Source organism: Peromyscus californicus, unplaced genomic scaffold (assembly GCF_007827085.1).
Source record: "Peromyscus californicus insignis strain IS unplaced genomic scaffold, ASM782708v3 Scaffold_4__1_contigs__length_199733344, whole genome shotgun sequence".
In the NCBI taxonomy this organism is placed as follows: Eukaryota; Metazoa; Chordata; class Mammalia; order Rodentia; family Cricetidae; genus Peromyscus; species Peromyscus californicus.
The window spans coordinates 126,507,430-126,533,721 of record NW_026294562.1 but is presented as its reverse complement, the minus strand read 5'-3'; the positions used below and the strand labels follow the sequence as shown (position 1 = coordinate 126,533,721).

The window sequence follows — 26,292 nt, the reverse complement described above, 5'->3', positions numbered from 1 at the left end:
CTGCCCAGCCTCTGGCTTTCTTTTGCTATGGCAGACATAACAAATGAATACACTCTCCTTTGAATAAATCTGGGGGGGGAGAAGCATTTTCTGAGCAAAGAAAGTTTCAGTATGTCTATAGTTGGTTTTGAGCCACTGTGACAATATCTGACAGAACAACTTCAGGAAGAAAAGAATTCTTTGACTCACGGCTTAAGAGGGGAACAATCTGTTATAGTTCACGGTTTCAGGGGATTTCAGGACATCCATGGGCACGGGAGCATTCATGGTGGCAGAAGTATGTGGTAGAAGTGCTTCGATCAGTCAGCCAGAAGTAGAGACTGAACTTGGAACCAGAGGCCATAATGGTTTTTATTTTTATTTTTGTGTGTACAGGCATTTTTCCTGTAATAATGTCTGTGTGCCACATGTGTACAGTGCCTTCAAAGCCTGGGAAAGGGTATAAGAGCTCTTGAACTGGAGTTCTAGATGGTTGTTAGCAGCCATGTAGGTTCTTACTGGGAATGGAACATGGGTCCTCTGGAATAGCATCCAGTGATCTTAACTAATGGGTTATCACTGCAGTTCTACAACTTTTTTTAAGATTCATTTATTTGTGTGTGTGTGTGTGTGTCTGTGTAAGTGTGTACACACATGAGTGTGTAGGAGCACATGCCTATGTGTACACATGGAGGCCAGAAGAGGGAATCGAGTGTCTTCCTCTATCACTCTCTACTTATTCCTTTGAGGTAGAGTCTCTCCCTGAACCTAGAACCTCACATTTTCTCTATTGTGCTGGAAGCCAGAAAATCCCAACGATGTTCCTAGCTCTGTGCTCCTCAGAACATCAGCTCCAGGTATTTGTAGGTCTCCAGGCTTGTTATGTAGATGCTGGACTCAAACCCTGGTCTTCATGCTTGTACAGCAAGTGCTCTTAGCCGCTGAACCGTCTCTGCAACTCAAGGCTATAATCTTCAAAACCCCTCCCCTAGTGGCCCACCTCCACCAGTGTGATCTCACCTCTTAAAGGTTTGACAGCCAGCCTCCCATAATAGCATCATCAGCCAGAAACATGTATTCAAAACATGAGCCTGTGGGATTCGCTTCAGTTCCATACCATAACAGTATGAATTATAAAGAGCCCCTGGTTCCTAGGTGGATCTGGAAAGCTGTCTGGTGGATTTTCCACAGACCACACTCCTCCTCTCTCTCTAGGACTTCGTGCTTGGCCTCACACTCAGTTGAGGGTTTCTCACGTACTGGGGAAAGAGATGCCATTAGCTTCACAGTTCCCCCAAGAGACCTGCGTGGGGAGTCGTGCGTGGCAGCCTGGCAGAGGAAACACCACTGGCATCACAGATATGAAAAACTGTAAACTCACAAATGACAGATTCGTGACTTCCCTGGAGAATAAATAGCGAGAACAGATGGGTCCTGAGGCTGGAAGATTGCATGTAAATCTTAATAGAACTTTGATAATTTAATGAGTGTGGTGAAGAAAGAATGGCAATCCAGTACCAGAGCCAGTGCTAGAACACAATCATCCACTCTGGTGTTTAACCCCAGGATTACTTTCCATATTGAGAAATGCAAGGTCACAATGCAAGAGTATTTCTCCAGGAATTTAAGCATCTTTCAGTGGGCTGGTATACAGAGCAACACAGTGCACCCCATTTTCTCTAGGCATCTCTGCAAGGCACCTCTTTAGACAGCAGTCCTCAGGACTGTTCCAGGTGATAGCTAGATGAGAGAGATGGCTTGATAGAAACATAGAGGTACACAGATGAAATGTAAGGACCAAACTCAAGATTGTGCCTCAAGGAGATTAATAATCCAGTTTTTCTAACTGCCCAACCCAGCCTTTTCCCAGTCAATCTCTCTTTGGTCATCTTTGGAGTGCTTCAGTGTAGGCATGCTCCATAAAAAGAAGAAAACATGAGATGAGGAGTCTAATGACCTGGGTCAAAACTCACTAACTCACCAACTGTGTCTGGCAAGGCATAGGCGTGGTTTCTCTTTTCTGTGTAAGAGTTCATTTCCTTGCAGGACTTTGTATAAAAAGCACAGGAGGTCTACTCTTCAGAAAGCGATAGGCAAATGTGTAGCCTAACCTTAGAGCAATGATTTGACTCCACCACTTTGGTTTCTTCATTCATCAAATGGAGAAGATGCAAGTCTTCAGCCATCATCAATGTATGTCTCATGAATAGCAGCAAGTTCAGGGACCACTCCATAGAGAATTACTGAATGGGAGAAGCCAGAGCTCAGTTTGGTTATTCCTGAATGCATGATGTCCTAGTTAGGGTTACTATTGTTGGGATAAAACACCATGACCAAAGCAACTTGAGGAGGAAAGGGTTTATTTCAGCTTACATTTCCAGATAACAGTGTATCACTGAGGAAAGTCAGGACAGGAACACAAATAGGGTAAGAACCTGGGGGCTGGAGCTGACACAGAGGCCATGGAGGAGTGCTGCTTTCTGGTTTGCTTACAGTTTCAGAGGTTTAGTCCAGCATCATCATGGTGGAGAGCATGGTGGCATGCAGGCAGACATGGCATTGAAGAAGTAGTTGAGAGTTCTACATTCAGATCCACCAGGAAGAGAAAGACAATAGGCCTGGCTTGGGTTCTTTGGAACCTCAAAGCCCATTCCCAGTGACACGTTTTCTCCAACAAGGCCACACCCATTCCAAAAAGGCCACACTTCCTAATCCTTCTCAAGTATTGCCACTCCCTGATGACTAAGCATTCAAAAGATGAGCCTATGTGGGCCATTCTTACTCAAACCACCACACATGAATACGGGCTCTGACTTACAACCTGTCCAAAATGCATCTTCTTCAAGTTCTTTATTTTTTTAGTAGTCTAACTATTGGTGAAATTATTAAGGCAACTCTACATAGTTAAAAGGGAGGTTTATTTTGTGGGGTAACTCACAAGTGAAGGAATAGGTAACAGGGTCTGGGAAAGGTGTTGCACAGTCCGGCGGTGTTCTCTGGAGAACTCTGCTCGGTCTACCTCCAGCGTCCAGGGTCCAGGAACCAAGAGAGCTGGCCCATCAGGATCTCGGGTCTTCAGGGGTCCCTCTCGGCTCTGCCTTGTAGGCGTGACAGTTACCGAAGCCTCAAAGGGGGTGGTATTTCCAGGTCAAAGCTGGAACGGCTACCCACTACATCTCCCCCTTTTGTCTAAATAAGAAGGTTCTAACCTAATACAAGACTATATACAATAGGAATGATTATCAAATATTGTCCAGGAGTAACAAGGGATAATGACCTAGATAAGATGGAACTACAACCAATGTGAACAATATCAAACAAGAGACACATACTAAAATCCAGAGAAGTCTGGAGCATAGGCAAATGGCATGTTACAAGGATCATTCCAAAAGGTGTTCTATCCTAAGGAACCTAAATCTAATACATAATATGTTCTATCTAAGATGTTATATATATACTGAGTTGTAACTATAACTGCTAGTCTTCAATCCCATCAAAGACCTGAGAAGGAATATAATGATACCTGAGAAATGGAAGATGGATGCAAGCAACTTTCAGGAATCTTGCAAGAGTAGACAGAGACAGCTGGCAGCCTGGAAAGTCACCTAAAGTTTCTCAGCATCTACATCTAACAGATATTGAATTAATTTACCACATGTAACATGTTGTTTTAAAATCTGTACACATGTGGAACTGCCACATAAAGTTAATTAATGGGAAGATTAAATAGATGGGGGAGAGGAAGAAGGAGTAAAGAAAGAAATATAGGGAGTCATAAAACTAAGGAGTCATTTGAGGGGTCATATGGAAACCTATTACAGTAGAAGCTTTTTAAAATATATACATATAGAAGAAATCTAAATGGAGTCACCAAATAACAGAAGAAACAATGCCCCAACTAGATGCCTCTCACCACCCAAAAAAAAACTTCTAGTGCCAGGAATGGGTTACATTTAAATGAGTTCTTGACCAAAAGTGTCCCATGGAAACCCCTAAACAACCCAGGTTATTGCCAAGGCTATTGTCTGTTCTCTACAAACTGATGTAAGTCCTTACTGCTGAGGAGAATATCTATATAACCCATTGAACATGGAGAATTCAAAATGGTGCCTACCTAGAGCCTTCACCCCTACTGACTAGTGTTCATGGTACTGGGAGGTATAGTGCACTGTAAAAGAGGAGAAAAATAAACACCTAAGTAGCTACAAACCTTTTGGTCTACCTACCTTCAAGATACATTGATGTAATAGTGGCACAAAAGTTACGGGAGTCACCAACCACTGTCTGGTTGGATTTAAGGCCCATTCCATGAGATGGAACCCATGCCCAACACTATTCAGGTACCCAAGAACCTGAGACTAGATAGGCCATGGCCCTAGGGGAAAACCTCATACTGCTGCTCTGCTAAAGAAATGTACTAATAAAATGACTCCTAACAACATTCAGATATTCTCATAGATCAGTATCTTGCTCAGCCATCATCAGAGAAGCTTCCTCCTGGAACAGATGGGAACAAGAGACCCATTGAAATAAGCAGAAAGTGAGAGATCTTGAAACACCCAGTCTTACATGGAATATCTTCACCAAATCCCTCCCCTTCGGGCTCAGGGAACTCTGCAGAGGAGGTGGGAAAATTGTGAGAGCCCATGGAGATGGAAGACACCAAGGAAACAAGGCCTCCTAGATGCAACAAGACTGTCACACATATGAACTCGCAGAGACCGGCAGCGTGTCCATGGCCTGTGCAGTTCTAAGCCAGATAGGGTTCCAGTACCAAGAGGGGAAGTAGACACAAGCCCCATCCCTAACCCAGAAGCTATCTCCGATGATAACCACGCACAAAGAAAAACTGTCACTGGGTATACAAACCACACTTGAGGGCGGGCTTCATGCCCAGCAGTAGATGGCCAATACAAAACAAATTCAATGGTATTTGGGAAAGTTTTTGTCTTAAAATGCTTTGTCCGGACTTTTTTTTTTTAACTTACAGGTCTTTTTGCTTATCTGTTATGGTTTCTGATTTTGTGTTTTTATGGGCTTTTTGTGTATTCTAATGTGTGTGTGTGTCTGCATCTGTATGTGCTTTGGGGGTTGCTTTATTTATTTATTTTTAAATTCATTCTTTGTGTCTTTCACATCATGCATCTCCATCCCATTCATTTCCCCATCTCTTCATATGCACCCTCTGCCCTTGCAACCTCCCCTGCAAACGATAAGATAAAAAAGTTAAAGAGAGAAAAGAAAAAGAGAGAGAGAAGGAAAAATCAGTCTCGTCATGGAAGCTATGATGTGACACAGTGAGTCAGGCAGTAAACCTTTTATCCATATATCTTTACTTGCAAGTGTTCATTACAGAGAGTCATTGGTCTGGTTCACGGCCTCTGGTTTCAGCTACACTATCGATGCTGGGCCCTCACTGAGGCTCCTCTTGGCTGTCCTGCTGTTGCCCTGTGTCATGGAGATCCTGAAGCTTTGGGTCTGCAGGACCACTCCCTTCACGTGCTCCAGCAGATCACAGGCGGGGTAGATGCTGGGGTCCAACTCATAACCCTGGTTCTGGACCTTGGTAGTTGCAGGGTTGGTTACCCACCAGCTCTCCCTTGTCCTCACCACCAGGGTGAGCTCTCCTGCCTTGCCTTGGTGAGTTCACCCCTTGGGGCAATGAGCAAGGGGCAGGGCCAGATCTCCTGCTTTCCAGTCCTCAGGGCCAGATCTCCCACACCTGCACCTTCAGGGCCAGATCTCCCACACCTGCACCTTCAGGGCCAGCTCTCCTGAGTTGCCCAGGCATGGGTAGGGCTTTTTCTTTGGCTCTTTTTTTCTATTTGTTTGTTTGTTTGATTGATTTGTCCTGTTCTGGTTTGTTTGTTTGTATTGTATCTTATTTTAAAGTTTTAGATGCCTGGGTTTTTTTTTTTCTAACGAGAGAGAAAGAAAAGGGTGTGGATTTGGGTGGGTGGGAAAGGAGTGGGGACCTAGGGAAAGAGAAACCATAATCAGAATATATTGTATGGGGAAAAAAATCTACTTTCAACAAAAAGAAGAAGAAAACTAAAATCCATATACATTGTGGAACCGTCTGATAAAGCTAATTAATATATACGCACTTTCATGGACTTAATCACTTTGGGAGAATAAGAAAATTTAAATCTATACTATGGATTTCCATGGGGAAAAAAATTATTAGCAACAGTCGTCACGTCATTGTAAAAATGGTTATTAACAATAGTCACCACGTCGTTGTACAGTGTATCTTTTGAATCCATTCCTTCTGACTGAAACTTTGTATGCTTTGATAAAGATCTCCCAAATCTCCCTGACCTTGGGCCCTGGTAAACACTGTCCTACTTTCTGCAAGTTGAGCTTTTCAGACTTCAGATTCCAGACTGAAGTAAGGCCGAGCAGCCTTTCTCTGTGTCTGGCTTATTTCATGTGATATGCCATCCTCCAGGGTCTGGCTTTTCTTTTATAGATGACTTGAAATGTGCGGGAGTAGACACAGACAGAAATTTAGGGATTATGAGCCCCAGATACAAATTATCTTAATGGCGACCTCCAGTTTGGTATAATCACTGGGAAAATCAAAGCAGGCAAGTAAAAGAATCCGGAAGGGAGGATCCAGAGGCAAAAATGAGAGAGCTAGCCGTGCATGGTGTGAGCTGGAAAAGAGGATGCAGGGAGCTGGGTCCAAATGACTCCCAGGCAGAGGGACCAGAGAGCTGATGCAGCAGGAGAGACTCCCACAAGGGGGTGGTTTCAGCTACTCCTGCTTCCCAGACCGTCCCCGGGAAAGCCATCTGGGATCCCCATGTGTCATCATCGTGACCTAACTGTTCATGGAGGGCAGGAAGGGAATTTTATAAATCTCTACTCTGAGTCTGCCTCTGTGCTCATCTGACCTGCATCTACCACTGTCCCCTGGACTTACGAGACACTTATCAACAGGACAAGAGAGGGCAGATAGAGTTGAGCAAATGGAGTGGGGGGGGGGGGGGGTGTCTTCAAAACACACATGCAAATACAGTCTTCAGGGCCAGACTCCTGAAGTCAACAATATTTTACTTTTAAAATATTAATGTAGGCCGGGGCGGTGGTGGCACACAATTCCAGCACTCGGGAGGCAGAGCCAGGTGGATCTCTGTGAGTTCGAGGCCAGCCTGGGCTACAGAGTGAGTTCCAGGAAAAGGCGCAAAGCTACACAGAGAAACCCTGTCTCAAAAAAAAAATATATATATGTATATATATATATATATATATATATATATATATATATAAATGTAAATAGAGGTTGAAGAATATCCCTTATCCACAATACTTGGATAAGACTATTTCAGAAGTCTTTTTGTGTGGTGGCACACACTTCTAATCTGAGCACTTAGGAGGCAAAAGCAGGTGGATCTCTGAATTCGAGGCCAGCCTGGTCTACAGAGTGAATTCAAGGACAGCCAGGCTACACAGCGAAACCTTGTCTCTAAAAACCAAAATAATAATAATAATAACTATTTCAGATTGCAGGGTTTTTTTTTCAGATGTTTTAATATCTGCACATATATAATGAGATGTCTTTAGGAGGGAACCCAAGCCTAAACACAAAATCCAGTTACACGCAACTTATACACACAAGGCAACTTCATACAATATTCTTAGCCTGCCTGTGTTTATTACTGCAACCTGTCACACACAAAGTCAGAGATGGAATTTTCTACCTATGGTGTCATGTTGGAGCTAAAAAACTTAAAAAAAAAAAAAAAACTTTCCAATGTTAAGAGTATTTCAAATTTCAGATGTCCCCTTTGGAAACATTCAATCAGTGGATGATTTTCCGAGGTGGGTGCAGTGGAGAAGAGGATCCTTACAGAACTGTGGCCTGCCTCTTTAAATTATGGGTGCTCCCTTTCATGATTATATTCATGAAATATAATGGAAGTGCAAGGAGAACACTCTCCCCTCGCTGGCCGTAAATGAGCTTTTCAGAAAGGGACTTAGCACAAATGAAGACTGCTTTTTAAGGTTTCCCATTTCCCAAATATGCTTCCACAGCAAATATTTTCCAATCATAAAAATAATAATCATAAAGAGAGCAGCTACCTGGGTTGAAAACTTGAATCCTCACTAACTTCAGCAATAAATGCGGGTTACTTCCTATTCCCTTACAAACATGAGAACTGGACCAGATCACATCAGGGATGATACATCAGTTTTGATAACCAGAGCCAGGAGTTGGGATCATCACTTGCTAAATTCAGCCAGGTCACTGGGCAGCTTAGACCTAAGCATGAGAACAAGTCAATTGCTCGCCATATCTATGAAGTGCCTTAGATACATCTTAATTTATTTCTTCATCCACTTTAGCCATCTAATCTCTTCTTGAAAGCTGAGAGCTTGTCAAATTAGGAAAGGATTTCTCTTTTAAAAGACAGCTCTTACCATTGGGAAAAGCTTGCTCTCCCAGAAATGTCAGCCTTTTGCTCGCTGCAAAGATAGGCTCCCTGCCTGCATTTTATTTATGTATTTTGGCCTCTACCTTATTCTAAAAAGTAGAGCAACTGGCCTGAGCATCCTGCAGGGGATTCCATCTGCTACAGGCCAGACAGAAGGCGTGGATTAACAGTAAGAGCCGGGAGCCCAAGCAGATCAGTCAGCGCGCCCGCCCACACCCGCAGCCCTGCCTCTGTGCAGACAGAGCTCATTAACCAGTATATAAAAGAGTGGAAGGCTCCACACAGAGCTAAAGAGAGGCGGGACAGAGCCGTGAAGAGGAGCCAGAGGCAGAGGAGGCCGATGTAGCATGTCATTCCCACTGGAAAACTAAGTGAAACACACCAGTAACAATGGTAATTACAGCTGTGATGGGGAGATGCCCCTTTCTGGTGTTGTTGTGACTTAGACAAGCTCGCTGATCTTGATGGCTTCTCTCTAGGCAGTTTTCCTAAGGCCATATTGTCTTGGCTCTCTTCAGTGCCTATGAGCTTCTCAGTGAAGAAGTCCCTTTTCAGACAGTCCTTCTTTGTGACTCAGCTACTGTTGCAGCATCCCTGGGGCTTCTGCTTCTACCCAAAGCATCAGTCTTTTTCCTGGGAGGCTTGTGTACTTTCCCAAGCCCTCACAGAATCCAACAGAAACAGTTGATTGATTCCATTAGCCTATCGCCCATCTTATCCCACAGGTACCGTCTCTCCATGAAGCTATCTCCCCTCGTTTTCCAAGCTAAATGTACATTCTGTGTCTTCATATGGTCCAAAGTCAGGGGACGTGCCAAGAGCTCTTGTGCATGGTTATCCCATTCTTATAGTATCACAGGTCAGGTCAGCAAGCTTCCAAGGACAAGTCATTGTTCTGACTCCCTTCTTATAAGAGCCTGCAGGGACTCTCCCGGGACCTTCACCTGGGTTTGTAAAGCAAAGCATGTGTATCCTTGAGCTATCGTGTGTATCACTTGTTATAGGTGAAGACGCCAAGGAGCCTACCTTCCCTTGAGAGCCCTGTTCTTACAGGGACCAGGGAGCACTAAGGCCAGCTTTGATACCTTTTAGAAAGTCTTGAGGGATCTCAGAGGCTGAAAAAGTAGAACGTCTCTGCATCCTACCACAGAGAAACTTGCAGATGTGTGTTCATTGCTGTGTTCATTCACAAGAGCAAAGAAACCAACCTGCCTAACTATCCGTCAACAGATGAATAAATGCCTCATTAGCTTTCTGGCACTGTAGTCAAAGACTGACTGTTTACTTCCTCTTACACTTTACAGTCCATCACTGAGGGGAGCCAAAGCAGAAACCCAAAGCAGGAACCTGGAGGCAGGAACAGAAGCAGAGAGCAGAGAAGAACACTGCTTATTGGCTTCCTCCCTGTGGCATCCTCAGCTTGGTTTCTTATACAACACAGACCCACCTGCTTGGCACTGCTCACAGTAGACTGAGTCCTCCCACATTAATCATTAATCAATAAAATGCCCACACATGCATGCCACAGGCCAATCTGATGTAGGCAATTCCTCAGTGGAGGGTCCTTCTTCTCAGGTGACACTAGTTTATGTCTAACCAGCACAAACAGATGAAGAAAATGTGTTTTATACATACACGATGAAATTTTAGTCAGCTATAAATAATGAAAGCACAAAGTTAGTAGAGAAATATGTGTATCTGGCTTCCCATTAAGTGAGGTAACAAAGAATCAGCAAAACAAAAAGCTCATGTTCTCTCTCAAATGTAGACCCTCACGTCCAATTTTCAGATTTGTCCATTTAAGTTGGAGTGTCTGAAGTGGCAAGAAAACCAGAAAGAACCCATTAGATCGTGGTCTTAAGGGAGGGGGGTAGAGCACGTGTAATATGAAAGGAGAGGGAGAGATAACTGGGGAGGGGTGGAAAGGTTCAAATTGGCATAAGGGAGAAGAGAGGTATTTGGAGAGTTAGCCAAAACCAAGGATTATGAAAGCCCATATGGAAAGCTATGATTCTGCAAGCTGATTAAGAACGTAATTTAAGTTTGAGGCCAGCCTGGTCTACAGAGAGAGTTCCAAGACAGTCAAGAAACCAGGTTTCAAAAAAACCAAAAACAAAGAAAGAAAGTTATTTAACAAAAGGGAGTTTGAAGGGAAGCACCCTGCACAGGTGGATAATTCTTCATCCAGAAGCCATAGATTATTGAACAAAAATCCCAGTGCTAGGAATGAGGCACCTCACTATGAATTCTCGGTCAGTACAGCCCAGAGGCCCCCAAAATAATACAAGCTTCTGGCATTGCTCTTGGTTGCCCACCATAACTAGACAATAAGATCATATTCCTGAAGACACCACACACAATATTTTTACCATCATGGAACAACAAAACGGAAGAGGCCAAAGACGGCTCTTTGCTCCCCACGCCATGGTATACTCTGGCACTAGCTTTGGGCTCCGTCTCAGGGCTATTTGCAGATTCCCGATCAGCAACAGCCCAACCAAATCCTGAGAGCCAAGGCCATTTTTCTAGCTCTGTCGATGCATGCAAAGATGAGACAGTCTTCCCTTCCAGGACGTGTGACCCTTCTCTGCACTTTGAAGAGAGGAAACCCCACTGGGAATTCGAGCCACGGAACAATCCCGTCATTGTGAAGTGCAGTCAGACATGGCATACCTCATCCTCCGCCTATTTTTATTCTCTCTAAGCAAATATCTCCACGGCTTCTTTTTTTTTTTCCCCCTCACTTGAAAGTTATTATACCACTGCCAGCTGCTGGGATTACACAAATAAATTGATAATAGCAAAGCAATATGCTGCCCCGTGTTCAAACATCACCACACAACAACAAAGCATCCCACAGTGCCAGCTCTCGTTCACAGCCTGCAAACAGAAGCGGCAGAAATGAAGGCCACCCACTCTCCCAGCCTCAGGGGGACAGGGTTGCAGGCAATGTGGTCCCAGGGTGGAGTTTCACTCTTCCCTCGCCAACGGACTCTATGTACAGTGAGAATGTGCAAAGTCATGCTCTTGAACAAAGTAACTCCAGGCAATTCAGATGCACCTCTTCCTTTGAGTGGGTTAACACCCTGATGTCTATTCATCAAGCATATGGTTCTTCTAGTTATAAACAAGCTAGCAATTCTGAACAACAATGTAAAAAAATTTTATATTGAAAATGTTTCTGTGTACTTTGTAGACATGGATAGGGATTCCTTACAAATTACTAGGCTATGATACACTCCCCTGGGAATGGGGATCATGTCTTCCATGCCTACCACTAATCCCAGTGCCTGGCACAGTGAGCCATCAATAAACATTAACTGGCTAAATAAATAAATAAAGGTAAAAGAGGTTTAATGAGGAAATCTGCATCTTTGACTTGCTTACTGCAACCCTACAGTAAGCAAGATGGTTGTGAACACTTGCGCCCCCTAAGGAAGAAGAGGTGGAGCATTAGCCAGATTTTGAAAGCCTTTGATGTTCTCCCAGGTACCGAATGTCCCATGCACTTTATTTCAGCAGGAGAAGTCAGCCCAGTGTGGGCCAGCTATCTGTGGAGTTCGCCTGCCCAGCAACTTAGAGTAGCAGCTCTCTACTTTCCTTTTGGGGAACTCCCCACTACCCTCACCACACACAATTTTGGCTTTTCACCTTTGGGCCTTTGGGTCTGGGCATGGACCCCAGCTGGGCCAGGCCAAGTTCTCTTGGCCCACAGTATGTATCTTAATCACACAAAATCATTGTGCAGGCCATTCCTCATGCACGCATCCCAAAGCTCATCTAGTAGAGAGGGAGAAGCCTGGACTGTTACAGACACATGAAGACTTTGCTAGAACAGAATAGAGAATTCACACCAGTGAGGACTCTTCCCACTGATTCACTATTTTGCACTCTCAGCAAAGGTCCTTGGCCTGACTCCTTCATGGGAGACCAGAGCAGTACAAAGTAGAAAATTTCAAGCTGGAAATTATGGATCATAAATCTACCAAGGGTAGTAAGTCACCTCCCCTCTTGGATCCTCAGCCTCTTTCTCCATAGCATGAAGAAACTGGGATGAAATGCCCACAAAGGAACCTTACATGTTAGGTCAACAGAAATTGACCCCCTGAATCTCGGGCATCGGCAGCACAAAACGCACATTGTCCGGCCGGCAAAGCTTTGAGTTTAAAGCAGTTAATCCCTTGGCTGATGACTCGAACAAAGAGGATTAACCTCAGCTGAGACACTCAGCATCCAAATATAGAGCAACCCCAAGCACACAGGAGAGATAGAACATGCCCCCGCCTTCTCTCAGACATTCTTTTTCTCCCATGTTCTTTCTCTCGCTCCCTTCAGTAAGCAGAGAGTTTAACCAGCACCTAAAAGCTAACCGGTTAGATGGTCAGGATCTCCTCCACGTTCCTCCACTGCCTTCCTAAGACCTCCAATCCAACATCCATTGGTCCTTCTTTGAAATACACAGGTTCAAGACTCTCCATGTTTAGTACTAACTAAACAGCATACGTACACTGTGTGCAGGTAACCACATTAGACACCTGAGCTACAACAGAGCCTCTCAACTCTCAGAGCCATGGGAATGCTCCTGTACTAAGCTGTATGTGTACTCTACTCAGTGCTTCACACCGTCACCTCCTTCCGGGTTCTGTGACAAATGCAGGAAGCAGATCTTGCAGTGACCATTCCACAAATGAGGGAGTCGACACTGAGCAGTTAAACATCTTGCGTGAGGTTAGGTAGCCTGTAACTATCGGGGAAAGCCTCTTGGTTTCAAAATGAAAGGAAATTCTAGAACATTCCCAACATTTTGCAGAAGTCAGACACAGTGGAATAAAAAAAAGGGGGGTTGTTGGATTTTGGTCTCTTGCCAGAGTATATTGTATTTATGGAACAACTAGAAAGACCCTGGAATCATAGACAGTGGTGAGCTGCCATGTGGGTGCTAGGAATTGAACCCAGGTCCTCTGGAACAGGAACCAGTGTTCTCAATCGCTGGGCCATCTCTCCAGGCCCTAACCCTGTACTTATTTAAATTTAAAGCATACCAAAAGAACAGACAACCTGAGTCATCCCATTCATAGCTCTTTTTTTTAAAATCTCTGTATGACCAAAAAACATTCTATATCTTCTGCAGCATGTTGCCATAAGCTTGCAAAAAAATGTTTATTGAACTCCAGGCTCTGTGCTGGTAACAATCATACTAACCATAGCAGAGGTATCAGCGGGTTCCCACTGTTTCTTAACTTGGTTCAGCCCTGTACATGGCCAATCAGTGGTGAAAGACCCATTCTCATACCATCCAACAAAGGAACTGTAATGTGGTCACACCCGCCTTAAGTCTGCATGGTCAGGAAAAGGAAGTAAAGATTTCTGATGAACGGTTTCCTAGTATTTGTCACAGGCTCCAAACATGCATAGTAAATATGGTTATTTCCAAAAAATAAAAAAATAAAAAATAAAGCAGTGTGCTTAAATGCATAGTGGGAGTTGTGGATGGGTTTTCCTCTTCCTGGTTCTCTGGATACCTATAGTGTGGTTTTCATATAATCAAAATGGCCAGGAGGAGAATGGGGTGAAGTCCCTAGTTGGTAAGGCTTTGAACAGGTGGAACCACATAATCTGAGCAACTGGCTGAGAAATAAATCAATCCAACCCTTGCTGTTCCCTGCCTCTCTAGAACATAGAATGTCAGGCCCCACTCCAGACTTGCTGAATCAGCACCTCCTTTTAAAATCTCGTTCTGGGGAGGCACTGTTGAAGCTTGCCCCTCTCCCACACCTGTTCCAGAGTGCACAGGTATTTCCACATTGTCTGTTCTGGGCAGTGATGTTCTAGGGACTTCTTTTTCTCTATTAAATATTTTCCAGAGTCTGTGCCTTAAAGCCTCACCAAGCCACCCACCATAGTTTTGGGGGCTGTGTTTCCTTATATGGATGGCTATCCGAGATCAGGGCCAAGTCTAACTCCTGGTCCACTCAGGTCACATGCAGCCCAGCCTGTGACTGGGGAGCTGAGGATTCAAGGGGCCGATCCCAGTGACAGAACAGTTAGCTTCTCTGCAGGGCACAATGCTCCTTGAGTTCTTTCCTACTTGATGCATTCAGTGATGACTGAAACCCGGCTAGCTCTTCCTGGTTCTACCCGGGAGTTTGTTAGCTAATATTGCCCTGTGCTACTGGTTTTTTGTTTGTTTGTTTGTTTTGGTTTGGTTTGGTTTTTGGTTTTTGGTTTTGGTTTTGGTTTTGTTTTTTTTGGTTCTCTGTCTAGCTTTGCGCCTTTCCTGGAACTCACTTGGTAGCCCAGGCTGGCCTCGAACTCACAGAGATCCGCCTGGCTCTGCCTCTGGAGTGCTGGGATTAAAGGCGTGCGCCACCACCGCCCGGCGCCCTGTGCTACTGTTTTGTTTTATTTTGTTTTGTTTCCATTGCTTTCTTATAGATTCCCTCTCCTTAAAGCTTAATTTTTATGTCTTTCAAAAATAGAAGGGGGGGAGAGAAGGAGAAAAGAAGAGGAGAGGAGGGGAGAGAAGAGAGCAGGGGAGAGGAGAGAAGAAGAGAGGAGAGGAGAGGAGGGGAGGGGAGGGGAGGGGAGGGGAGGGGAGAGGAGAGGAGAGCAGCAGGGGAGGGAAGAGGAAGACAGGGAAGGTGAAGGAAAGTGATGGGAGGGGAGGGAAGGGGTAAAGCCAAGCATGATGGCATGCACATGTAATCCCATCACTAAGGAAGTGAGGCAGGGGAGTCACAAGTTTGAGGCCTGGATGAGCAACACAGCAAGAGAGAGACTGGATAGATTAAATAGATAGATGATAGAGGAGGTGAGGGGGAGTGCATTTACTCTTTGGACATTTAGGTGGCTGTGTGCAAGACACGTTTTCATTTGTCACAGGGATAAGATATGTTCTCATTTATCACAGGGATAGGAGTGTCATGTCCCCTGCGCCCTCCAGGGTCACGATCAGGAGCTCCTGACTTTGCTGTGTCCTCTTCAGCCCCATCTCCCAGGCCCAGAACTCCACCTAGAACGTACCGCTTTTTCCTCTCCCTCAGACCTGGGCCATATTCCGGCTGGGCTCCCCACATCGGTGCCATCTGCTACACCCCAGATCAGGCAACAGTCAGCTTCAGTGACTGCCAATAGGGCAGAGGCCTCAGGCAAGGCAGGAGGAGTAGCAGCAGGAGGAGGCTTCACTGGGCACAGCCAGGAGAGTCCCAGAATACTAACATTCAGAGTAAGCTGCTGTGGAACCCACCAGGGCCTGGGAAAGCTGGTAAGCTTCTAAGAGGGTTTCTGAACCTAATGATGAAGGGAATCCAGGCCCCATTTCCCTATTCTCTCTTGATCTCTCATAGAAAGTTATATTTCTGTAGTCCCATAGTGGGCCCTGGTCCTCTCTCTATCATTAATTTACCGTAAGATCTTACATAAGTTATTTGCTTCTCCCTGGACAAATAAGGAGTAAAGATTTCTTGCTTCCTAAGCTCCCTTCAGCCCTAGAACACTAAGATCCTACAATCCGGCTCAGGCCTGCCTCTGCCTGGGACATGTTCTGGATCTGAAAGGGAATCTGGCCAACATTTCCCTAAGGCAAAGCCGGTCCATCCAAAAAGAAATGATGGACAGGGCCATTATCCAGGGCAGGTTCTCATCCTTCTCCTTAGCAGGTTCATTTGCAGCTTCCATCGTGGAAAGACCATGGACACAGAATCGTGACATCTTCCTACCTACAGGAGTTCTAGAAGTGTGGCACTTCTGTCCCTCACTGACCTTCCAAAGATGACAGCTGAAGCACCTGGTAGCACCCAGCTCCCACACTCAACATTCTGCTTCTGCCACCAGACACCTGAGGTGCAAGGCTATAAATTTGGAAAAACCACCTTGTCCAGTATCTATGCAGAGCTGATGGAGAAAGAAATGCAGTTCTGTAAAGGTACTTGTGTCAGTGGGTTCTTGTCTCTGAGCCTCGGGCTATCCCATCCCTAAAATGGGTGCAGGGACAAAGTTGTGGTGTCCTAAAAGACACTAAGTTCTGAGGCATTAAACAGTCACCATGGTATTAGGGAGAATTTTTTTTTTCAGGAAAAGAAAATGTACACAGGAAGCTGAGGCAGAAGGATCAAAAGTTGGATGCTAGAAAAATTTCAGTGGGAAAGAGCAGTTGCTGTGCAAACATGAGTTCAGATCCCAGCACCTGCTGAGCACGACCACAAACACCTATGACCATAGCACTGTGGGTGGGGAGTGGAGACAGGAGGATCACTAGGATTTTCATGCCACCAGCTTCCAATGGGAGATGTTATCTGAAAGGAATATGGTGAAAAGTGACAGAGCAGGACACCCAATGTCCTCCTCTGACCCCTTCACCCATGCTCACAGGTGGGCATATCCACATAGGCAAATGCACACATAATACACAAAATGAAAGAGGAGAGTGGGGGAGGGAGGGTAGAAGGGAAGGAAGGAGAGAGAGGGAGAAAGAGAGAACTCGATTTGGATTCAAATGTGAATGCTACTGTCTTTCCAGCCACACAAGCTCTGAAGACGGACAGGCACTGGCGGCAGGCACAGCAGACATTTCTACAGCACACAGGCAGCCTCCAGAGGCACAAAGCCTGAAGGCAGGAGGCAGGGAGAAACCATGAGCTCCTGCATGCTCATGATATGCTGATGATCAAGTCATCACTGTTTAATGTTTGCCCAGGTCAATGAGGAACAACCACAACAATCCTTGGCCAGTAGAACAAGGGCCACGTCGTTTGCTCATTAGTGTATCTAATAACCACATACTGAGTGTGTCTCTCTCTGTGGTGTGGAGAAAGAGAGCCTCCCGGTACAAGACCATGGGGCAGATTTTGGGAGAATAATCCCCAGGAAACTCTGATAAGAAAAGCTGGGCCTCTACACTCCAGGTGACTGAGAGATTTCCATCATGAAATGTCAACACACTATGCCCCACTGCAGAACTGACTTAGGAGGCTGGATTGTGATATAGAAAATAGACTGATTTCCCTCAGAGTCACGTGGGCCATCTCTGGTCCACAAGGTTCATTAGTCATCTGTCTAATGTTGAATACTAGACGCCTCATAAAAAAATACCTAACAGCAATGCCAATGTCACACACGAGGGTCTCCCTTCACATGGGATCACCACATCCTCCAGCTGATATGGTGATGCTCTGGCTAACATTGAGTTCAACACAGTTCCAAATCAAGGAATGAGAAGAGCACTGCAGAGCCCGTGGGTGGTATTCCAGTCATCACTGTCATCATCATCATCATCATCATCATCATCATCATCATCATCGTCATCACCACCACCATCATTTGATAGCTGAGAAAAGCAAAGCTCCAAAGAAATTAAACAACTTGCTCAAGTTTACACAACCAGAAAGTAGCAAAGCCTGAGTTCAAACTCAGCTAGGTCTGATGCCAAACCCATTGCTCTATCCTAAACTCCCTGTAGTCAGACCTAGCAGCCACGTTTAAAAATAAGGTGAGCTTATTACCTCTTCTGAGTTTCTATTTGTCTATTTTTCCATTGCTATTATTGCTATAACAAAATACCTGGGGCTGGGAACTTTCTGAAAAGCTGCTGACTTGGCAAGCAGTTTGGGAGACCTAAAGGCCATGATTGAGTGACAACATCTGTTTGCCCTCTGACGCACCCCAACATGTCAGAGAAGCAGACAAAAGACCAGACATGTGGAAAAAGGCCTTGCTTCATTCAGCCTAATCCTGTGGGAGCTAAGTCACTCCATGAACCCAACACCAATGCTTTTGAGGACAACGGCCCCAGGAGCTAATTACCTTGCTCCACATCGCTAGCACCTCAGTACTAGCACACTAGTGAGCAAGTCCTCAGCGGACGAACTTTGGAGGGTGCTGTGTGACTTTCCTTTATGGATGTAAACAAAGTCTTCTCCCTCCGACAGGTTACCCAAGTTGAGCTTGATGAACCAGTGAGTTTCTCTGGCTTAGGTACAGAAGCATGGGAGAGAGTTGCTGACAGAAGGATGGGTGACCCCAAAGCAACCACATCACCGGAAAGTTCTCACCTCAGCATGGATAATGACTTCCCATGGCTACATTGATGGAGTCCCCCATTCAGTTAACATCCCAACCTCAGATCAGAGACCACAGCACCTCGTTCGACATCTTGAGATCTCCAACCTCTGTACCCTAAGACTATGAGACCATATACTGCTGGGGCAGAATTGCATACAATGAGGAGGAGGGGATGCAGAACTGAGTGACTGGAATCTCAGATGAGGGTCAAATGACCATTCTCAGCCTCTGTTTCTATGAGGGAACCTCAACCTTGTCGAAGGTCTCTGATTAAGATAGGAATGGCTATTACTCTCACATGAACTAAAACTAAACCATAGGTTTCCACTCTTCTTCACTCTCTCTCTCTCTCTCTCTCTCTCTCTCTCTCTCTCTCTCTCTCTCTCTCTCTCTCTCTCTCACACACACACACACACACACACACACACACACACACACACACACAATCACTTTCAATTATAGTACCTGCTTTTTCTTATTCCAGCCCTCCTACCCCAGATATTACAAACATAACTCATGCTCACTCCCAATCAGCCACTCTCTGAGGAGTCATTGAACAGCACCTAGTCTGGGATGGAAACCCTTCCAACCTTCTCATTTTTTCAATAAGGCTACTGCCTATGTCTCCCCTTTTATAAACAGAAACACATTATACAAGATACTGTAGACATGGGGTTCTTCAAGCAAGCTGGTGACATGCTTTCACTCAGCATAAGTTGATTTAAATAACGTTCTCCCCCTTCCAGAATTCTTCCTTGCTGCTTCTGCTTCATCTCAAATTAAACACAGTACAATAATAATCCAAGAACATCACACCCCTGAATTTCAGCCACTTCTCCCTGAAGAATCTTTTCTCCTTTTTTTGGAAGTCTGAGCTATTTTTTGGCTTCTCTGTGTTTCCTGCCTTGTTGCTCTCTCTGAGATGCACGCAATTGGAACCTTCACATTTAAAGCCAGTTTTTATTCCCCAAGATCTACAGTAAGTCTCCCATGAGACCTTGAGAAGAAAGGGGATTTCTTCAGGGAGGGACTTACCCTTCAAGGCTCACCAGAGCAAGCATTTGCAGTCACGTCTAGTGAAACCGCTGCTTTCATTCACCCTGCAGATAGTCACTGAGCACATGGCTGGCAGGATTCTGGACCCTGGCCCCATAGCAGTGACTTGGCTCATTTACCGGACAAATAAAGACCTTGTTGGTATTATTCAAACTTATGTCTCCCTCCTGGGCTTCTTCCCTGAACTCTACACCTTTAATATATCTATGAACCTGACCACCATCACCTCTTCCCTGCATCACGGAGGTAACAACACCCTGACTGATGTCCTTAGTCTAAGCTCTAAAGCTCAAGTGATCGCTCTGAAACCTAAGTCAGATAGATAAAGGTAGCCTGTGCTCAGAATTCTCCAGGGGCTTCCCATCTAACTCAAAATCAAAGCCAAGGCCCTGGATTCCCCAGCTCTCCTGATATCACAAACTATGGTGCTCACTGCTTCTCATTCGGCTCATTCTACAGAGGACTACCTCCTCTTCCTGAAATGTGCCCACACTCGGTTGCCTCAGGACCTCCGCGTTTGTTTACCTTGCTTTGAATGGTCTTCAGTGGCTCATTCTTCCATTTCCCTCACACCTGTCCTCACATCTTATTTCTACCCCTTACTTTGCTGTACCTTCCCAACCCCATTCAAATATCTCCCTCCTCCTTTCCCTGTTTGGTGATCCTTAATTGTCTGATATAATATACATATATTCGTGTATTTATATATTTACCTCCCCTATTGGAATAAATGTTTCATGGGGTGATGTGGTGATATTTTGTTGTACTCTAATAAAATTTGCCTGAAGATCAGAGGATAGAGCCAGCCACTAGATTAAACATAGAGGTTAGGCAGTGGTGGCACACACCTTTAATCCTAGCACTCCGAAGGCAGAAATCCATCTGGATCTCTGTGAGTTCAAAGCCACCCTGGACTATAGGAGAGTAATCCAGTCTAAAAGAGGCAGGCAGTGGTGATGCACACCTTTAATGCTAGCACTTGAGATCTCATGCCTTTGCTATGGGTATTTGGGAAGCACACACATCATTAATCCCAGCACTAGGAAGGTTGAGACAAGAAGTGATATGGCTGGGTGGAGAAAGGTATATAAGGTGGGAGGAGACAAGAACTCAGCCCTTTCAGCTGAGGCCTCAGGGGCATTCAGTCTGAGGATTTGTGGAGACAGGATCTTCTCTTTTCGGCTAAGGAGTTGGCGAGGTGAGAAGTGGCTGTGGCTTGTTTCCTCTGATCTTTTAGCTTTCACCCTGATACCTGGCTCCAGGTTTTTATTATAAGACCATTTAGGATTCGTGCAACAGAGCTTGCACTATGTTTAACTGCTGCATGCCCTGACAATGACATGCCTGGAACTAAAGACACTCAATAAATATTTAGTGAATTACTGTCGAAAGATTCATGGAAACACAGAAAAAAGACAGTCATGGGGGAAACCCACAAGGGCATGCATTCAAGTTGGGTCCATGAAGAAAGGAGATTTAGCCACGGGAACTAAATTTTTAATGTATTTTTGTTAATTCTTTGAGACTTGCATCCATGCATACAATGTATCTTGATCATATTCACCCGACTCTTCCTCCTAACAACTCCTAGTTCTAATACCTACACCTAACCCCTCCCAACTTCTTGTTCTCTCTGTGTATTTATCTATCTATCATCTATCTATGGAGTCTAATTTGTGCTGTCCATATAATTTCCTGTGTAGGGCCATCCCCTAGAGCACAGATGATGTACATGGAACCACACCCTTAAAGAAAACTGACTCTACCTATTAACTGTCAATAGTTCCTCAGCTAGGGGTAGGTCTCCTGAACCCTTGTCCCTTCCATATCCAAGGGAACTTAGTTATTAAGATCCAGACATACCAAATCCTTCCGCTCCCTGCACCCTGCTTTTGCCATGCTGAATCTAATTGCTTCTCGACCTTTCGGCTAAGATCAACTGAAGAAGTGGAATCTGTTTCCTTACCCCTCACGCTGGCTCCCTCATATGTTGCTCTTGTTGATAAACAAGGTTCAAGTGATGGTATGTCAACTATATGCTTAGGCTTGGAGAGTCCATGAATATTTCCATCCTCTTTCTTTCTTTTCTTCTCCTCCTCCTCTTCTTTCTTTTTCCTAGACAAGATCCCATATAGTTGAAGTTGGCCTTGAACTTACTATGTAGCAAAGGATGACTTCGTACTTCCAATATCTTGCCTCTACCTCTCCCATGCTGATATTTCAGACATGTATCACCATGCTGTTTATATGGTAATGGGCACCAAATCTGGGGCTTTGCGCATGCTAGGTAAGCCTTACTGGCTGAGCTACATCTCCAGCCCACACACTTCCACTTTCTCTTGGCTCTCTGTCCTTGCAATGTGAAAACTCCCAGCAATACTTGGAAAAGACAACGATGATCAGAGCCAAGCCATCCCAGCTCAGGTCATCCCAAATCAGCCATTTTTCAGACTCTCCATCAATTTGTTCATCCAAATCACATGAACAGGCACAGCAGAGACCAGCCAAGCCCAACTCAGATCTGAAGATCTCTCAGCCACTCCATACACATGAGAGAAAATAATAAATGCTGCTTATTCAAGGTCAGTGAGTTTGAATGTGGCTTATTCCTTAGCCTCAATGAGAAGACAACCCCTCAGGTGTGTGACCAGTCCTTCAGGTAGGCATCTAAGCGTCTTTGCTCCCCATGGCTTGGCTGTCATGACAGGGAGGGGGGTGAGGGGAATGGGTCTTGCAGGATTTACATACACTAGCAATGGAACACAGTGTCTCAGCCACTGCAGATCAATAGCCTGGCATGCGATGAACAAAGCCACTCTGACATAGCCCGGAGAGACAGATCAGGTTTCTGAGACTAAAAAGTATGACTAAGAGCCAGACCTTGGATAGGAAAATGCACAGAAATAAATGTTTTCTCCTGAGATGAATTGGATGATGGCCAGCCAGTCACCCTGACCTTGACCCAGCCTCCCCGCATCCTATTTCACAGATGCTTTGACAAGGTTTGCAGCCATCAACCCCCATTTTGCTCATGGAACACTGCAGTAGGCTTACTGCACCACAGAGAACTGATGGAGCCCTCAGATCCCCAAATACTGCTTTCTCCAAAGGGCAAAGCAGCAAGCTGTGATCTTTATATTAAGCTTCTGGATGGAAGCCCCAAATGAATTCACCACCCAGCCATACATAAATGCACTCCATGGTGCACTGAAGGTCAGTATATTTCCAGATGATTCCCAATCCTTTCCATAGTCACAGAAATTCTTGCCAAAGAAAAGAGAACACAGGCTAGCAAGGACAACACCTGCTGAACTGGTCACTAAGGTGACTCTTTGGTTCATTTGAAAAAGGAACAAATGCAAACACAGCTCTCAATATGGGTTATAGGAATCTCAACCATCTCTTCAGTCTCTGTTTGTCTTGCAAAGATGTATCCCCCTGCTTGCTGCATTAGATCACATTTTGAAAGACCCAGGTACCACTTCCTACCAAATAACCTTCTTCTAAGCACAGAGCTTAGGAACTCAGCCAAGTCCTTAAACAAGAAGTCAGTGCCATATCTTAGTGACAAAATGTAAACATAAATCACAAGAGGCAAGGCAACATTGACCTTGTCATGTTGTCTTCAGTCAGTCCCCACCACGATCCCCCTCATTCACACAACTCGGCTTCCTGGGTCTCTTTCTTGTTCTCTTCTGAACATGTTTGTCTCTTGTCTCTGGCTTTTGTGGGTTCTGTTACTCTACCCACCCTGCCTGGCCTCCTCCCTCACTTTCCCCAGAGCTGATCAGATGTCCTTGTTATCAAAGGTCTCCCTGACCACATACATAGGTAGAGACAGATGGATGATAGATAGATGGATAGGTAGATAATAGATAGATAGATGATTGATAGATACATAGATACATAGATAGATGACACATAGATAGATGATAGATAGATAGATAGATAGATAGATAGATAGATAGATAGATAGATAGATAGATGATAGATGACAAATAGATGACAGATAGATGGATAGATAGATGATAGATAGATAGATAGTTGATGGATAATAGATAGATTCCAAGACCACTCCAAACCCTTGCAGCATTCCTCATGCTTCTTACTCTGTTTTCTTTTGCTCCATCACACTAGCCCCTGAGCTAATATGCTAAACACTTGCTTAACTGTTCATCACCACACACACACACACACACACACACACACACACACACACACACACACACTTTGCTCAAGTCTATATCCCCTACATTTAGAGAAGTACCTGGCCCCATGGTAGGAACCCAATGAACAAACTTTCATTTCTTAAGCAGTGACTTCATGCCAGATGGTTAATATATGACAATTGTTTAACAACAAACAAATACTTTTAAGTGTGTTTTACATCATTATCATGACAGATCAGGAAATCAAAGCTCAGATAAAGGCTAAGATACTTGCCTAAGACCCACACCAGCTCTCTTTAAGTAGTCAAGGCCACACTACCCATAGTGCGCCAGGCTATCGTTCAAACATCATCTGGTGGCTTGGGTTACAAAACACATGTAAGGCACACCTCTGGCAACAGGAATATCCCATGAGCACTTATTTGTGTCACTGGCCACTCTTTATCCCAGAAGAATCAACCCCAAAGTTAGATGCTCCTCCCCCAGAGTAGACTGGTAGTAACAACTTTAGCTTTCCTTTATTCCACCAGGGGGGACAAACGGGATCAAAGTTGTCCTGAATTGTACTGGGACATGAACAGCCAGGAAGGAAGGAAGGCAGTCAGGCAGGCAGAAATTGATCCGCTCTGAAACTCCCTTAGAGTTTTCCAGAGATCTTGCCTTGGTGAAATGCTATTTCCATCTTTCATAGCCCAGGAATTTAGGGAAACACTTATTTAAAAAAAATAAATAAAAGTACAAAGCCTGGCCTGCATTGGTGCACTTCCCCCTCAGTGCCAGCCGAGTGCCTAGTTGGCACTAGTCTTGTTCTGCAAACTTGGTCTTCCCATCAGCAATGATGGTGATGGGGTAGGAGAGGATTGTAGGTCACTCAAGACCAATGGACCAAGAAACAAATCCAATCTCCGCTAAGCCCCGCGGGGGCTTCGTTTTAAACTAATCCCCTTCTCTTCTCTGCCACCACCCACTCTTATTTTAACCCCGTGGTCCTGAACTGGTTACACCTGCTCACTACAGGTGTTCGTCCCCCACCGGGTGTGAGCTGGTGCAATGTTAGGACTTCGTTTCCATCACCTCTGCATCCCTAAGGATCAATCCCACCTCTGACACGTATTGACGACGTTAGGTAAGTATTTGCTGACTCAGGGAAGATGCAGCATGAGCCTCACATCATCAACTGAATCCTCTAGCAAGCAGAACAAGTCGCCCCTTCCGCACAGGGCAGGCAGCAAAAGCGTAAAAGATACCTCTGAGCTGGCCGCAACGTCTAGTTCCCCACCAAACCACACATCTCTCATCCCTTACCGGCCCCTCCCTGGAAGCCCAGAGCCACCCACGTTCACCTTCCAAACATGCTTAGGAAAGAGCAAGCATCCCCTAGCGCCCCACCCTACCTTACCAGAGCCCAACACATCGACGTTAAGTTACCTTTAAACTGAGCCTTTTCGCATCCGCGATTTCTGGGTGAAAGATAGCATTTGGGCAGCCGCTCTGCTGCACCCCGTCAGATGAGAGATCTACCACCCCTCTGCTGAAGGAACAGCAGCGCCTTGCTCCTCCCTGGCTAACTGCATTTGCTCACCCATCCCTGCAAAACAAATCATGTTCTTTTCCTTGCGCTAAAACCATCCGTCAATAAATCCTGGGTCCCTAAGAAACGGCTCCCACGCCCGCGGAGGGCGCCCTCCACACAGAAAAACACACACTCACAAACCCCAGTCCAGAGTCAGCAGGTGTGGGCATGTGTTTAATCTGTTCTTTGAAAACAAACCGGTCTATGAGGAGTAGGGTTGAAACTAAAGGGATGCCCAGGAACCGTGGGGAAAGCAGCTGTAAATGTCAGTAGCCCAAGTTGGGAAACTATTTACCGCGCCAATAGTTCACCGGGTTTCACTCCTAGTCCTGGGGAAGACCACGATCAAAACAGCGCTCAGCCCGGGGCAGCAGCAAGTGCTCCCTTTTCGGGGCTGCTTTCCAACTCCGCTGTCCTTTGAGGTTTTCCCCATCAACCGCACCCAGCGGTCCCAGCCTAGGGCTCAGCCTGTCAGACCTGGGAACCCGGGTCTGCACGCACCGCGTCAAGGATCGCTATCCCCTACCTGGGTGGAAAATCCGCAGCGAGCCGGGCAGCAGCCAAGCAGCGTCAGTCTGAACAGCCGCGGCTAACGCAGCGCCCGGGCGATCCCAACCAAAGCAGGCAGGCGCTTGCGGGAGACACACCTGCACCGCCCCGCCCTCGTCGCCGTTGCCACCACCCGCCTCTGTGCAGCGCGCTCCCGCCCCTCTGCAGCACCCCAGCCCTCCCGGGGCTCCTGAGTCCTCTATTCAGCAGGATCAGAGCCTAGCCCAGGCACCAACCTTATTCACTGCGGAAAGCTCTTTTCGTCTAAGCCCCTTTCGGATTCAAGAGTTCAGGATAGGTTGGAGGGGAGCCCGCACCCACTCCCAAGTCCCGCCCTCTGCTTTCTGGATTTGCATAAGGACAGATCTGCAAACTTCTTATTCCATTAGGTTGGTTCCCAGTTGACTATAATTATCTTGCTCTTTCCACCCTCCCATCTAAGGCGACAAGGTGCATATGGCTCTAA

General features: G+C 45.5%; 1 protein-coding gene across 3 annotated transcripts in view; it reads right to left on the bottom strand.

Moving 5' to 3' along the window:
- The window catches only part of Sv2b (synaptic vesicle glycoprotein 2B), a 190,539-nt gene extending 164,598 nt beyond the window's left edge, over positions 1 to 25,941 (bottom strand). The window contains exon 1 of one of the 3 annotated variants that reach the window (XM_052760310.1): positions 25,804 to 25,941. The gene's annotated coding sequence lies outside the window, so the exon portion shown is untranslated. Of the gene's footprint in view, positions 1 to 25,132; positions 25,305 to 25,572; positions 25,596 to 25,803 lie in introns of those variants that run through there. The other 2 variants (XM_052760312.1, XM_052760311.1) reach the window with 2 other exon arrangements.
- Positions 25,942 to 26,292: the final 351 nt, after the last annotated feature.